This window comes from Chrysochloris asiatica, unplaced genomic scaffold (genome assembly GCF_000296735.1).
Source record: "Chrysochloris asiatica unplaced genomic scaffold, ChrAsi1.0 scaffold00002, whole genome shotgun sequence".
In the NCBI taxonomy this organism is placed as follows: Eukaryota; Metazoa; Chordata; class Mammalia; order Afrosoricida; family Chrysochloridae; genus Chrysochloris; species Chrysochloris asiatica.
Genome location: NW_006408520.1, coordinates 49,817,399 through 49,820,171, shown reverse-complemented (window position 1 = coordinate 49,820,171; position 2,773 = coordinate 49,817,399).

The following is a 2,773-nucleotide window of genomic DNA, read 5'->3' as shown; positions in this document are numbered from 1 at the left end:
CCACACCAGAACTCAGTAGATACATACCTTGTTAAATATTTTTTAAGTTTACATTTTCTGATGTTTTGTGGGTTTTTTTTTCATTTGAGTCCCCACACCAGAACTCAGTAGATACATACCTTGTTAAATATTTTTTAAGTTTACATTTTCTGATGTTTTGTGTGTTTTTTTTCATTTGAGTGAATGCACAGAAAATTTTGCTGACACAAACTAATTCAGAAAATCTATCACTCCTGAGTCTCTGTCACTTTTAATAAATGATATCATCCTTAATCACAATACATAAGAAATTCCATAGTGCAATTCTTTGACTCTATAATTGCATGTTTACTTTCTAGCTATTATCTTTAGGTTTCTACCTCATCCTTTCCACATCTATTACTACGAAGTAATTCTAAATGATCATTTCTCCATGCTTCTCACCTTTACGGTAAATAGTTCAAAGAGTACATTTTTTAGTTCTATTTCGATCTATTATAGGTGGCATGTAAAAAAAGTATATTTTTATTACTTTTCCTGGAAATCAAGGGAGGCTTATTAGAAAAGATAATATAATTTTTTGTGTAAAGTCAAGGTTTTCCATTCTTGAGTTGGTATACTAATTTTCAACTGCTGACCTTGTTTCTGTTAAATGCCAGCTATAATAGATTGAAATAGAATTTTAAAAAATCTTATCTAGACATTCATTTCTCTCATCTCAAATACTTCAGAGCAGCAAACAGTTATTGACTACCTACTGGAAGCCAGTTGCTAAGCTGGATGCTAGAGAGTCAAAGATTGATAATATTTTCTGATGTTGAAAATTCATAGTTTTTAGTTAGTATGTTTTTAATTTCTTTTCAGAGTTTCTGTCCCTACACTCAGTTAAAACAGAATTGTTCTATTTTTACACCTTTATAATTTATAATTTTTATATTTTGAAATTTAATATATGATTGCTTTAAGTTGTCTGAAAAATCCCTTGTCTGGAAAAACTAATGGACATTGAAATAATTACAACACAGTGTTAGCCATGTAATAATAGAAGTATTGTCTTAGCCTGGCCTTCCCAGAATGCAGAAACTAAGACAAAGGAGTGTAATTTCTGAGCAAAAATTAGGGAAGGAATATGCAAATCAGGGACGCAAAAAGAGCCAAAAATAATAATAATCACTATTGAATTGACTGGCCACCCATACAGATGGTAGATATTTAGTCTTACAAAATATACTTTTTATAGCATCAAAAAGTTTGTAAAAAAATTCCACTATCTTTTCATTCCATTTTTCTGTTAATTGTCTGAAGCAACCTCACGTAATAACCTCTTAGGGAAAGGAAGTTAGATGCATTTATCCATTGCTTCTGTTCTCTGTCACTCAAAGGTACATCCCATATAATTAATTTACTGTCACTTTGCATTTACACATGCATATGACTGCTGAGCAAAATACCAGGGATGTCCCACACTGGTTTACCATCATAAAGAGCCCTGGGAGGGAATGGAGGTTAGGAGGCAGCAGGAGACAAGCTGTGCAGGCTTAAGGCAGGGCACTGTCAGACTGCACCTGCATGGGCTGGACAGGATCCTCACAGAAATATTTATTGCAGTTCATGTGCCTGGAATAACTAGTGTTGTTGTAGTTGTTAGGTACCATCGAGTCAGTACCGATTCATAGCGACCCTATGCACAACAGAACGAAACACTGCCCAATCTTGGGCCAACCTCACTTCATTGCCACGCTTGAACCAATTGATGCTGCCACTTTGCCAATCCATCTTGCTGGGGGTCTTCTTCTTTTTCTCTGACCCTCCACCTTACCAAACATGATATCCTTCTCCAGTAATTGACACTATGTCTGAAGTATGAAAGATGAAGTTTGGCTATTCTGGCCTCCAAGGAGCACTCTGGCTGCACTTCTTCCAACACAGATCTGTTGGTTCTTTTTGGAAGACCATGGTACTTTCAATATTCTCCTCCAACACCGTAACTCAAATGCGTCAATTCTCCTATGGTCTTTCTTACTCACTGTCCAGGTTTCTCATGCATATGAGGTTATTGAAAATACCATGGCTTGAGTCAGGCGCACCTTAGTACTCAAGCTGACATCTTTGCTCTTCAACATTTTAAAAAGGTTTTGTGCAGCAGATTTACCTAATGCAATACATCATTTGATTTCTTTACCATGTCAGGAATGACAAATTGAAGAGGAATGGTGTTAAAAAGAACATATCAAGATTAGTCATGAGGTACAATGCTGTCTGTGATAGGATAATATCCACGCACCTACCGGGAAGACCAGTTACTACCACTATTATTCAAATTTATTCACCAACCACTAAAGTTACTGAGGATGAAATAGAAGAATTCTACCAGCTTCTTCAATCTGAAATTGATCAAATATGTAATCAAGATGTATTGATCATTGTGGAATGCAGAGGTTGCAAACAAAGAGGAAGGATCAGTAGTTGGAAAATATGGCTTTGGTGATAGAAATGATGCTGGAGATTACATGACAGAATTCTGCAAAATCAATGATTTGTTCATTTCAAATAACTTCTTTAGACACCATAAGAGATGACTATACACATGGGCCTCACCAGATGGAATACACAGAAATCAAACTGACTACATCTGTGGAAAGAGATGGTCAGTTCCATATCATCAGTCAAATCAATGACAGGGACAGACTGTGGAACAGACCATCAATTGCTTATATGCAAATTAAAACTGAAGCTGAAGAAAATGAAAACAAGTCCACGAGAGCCAAAATATGCCCTTGAATATATCCCACCT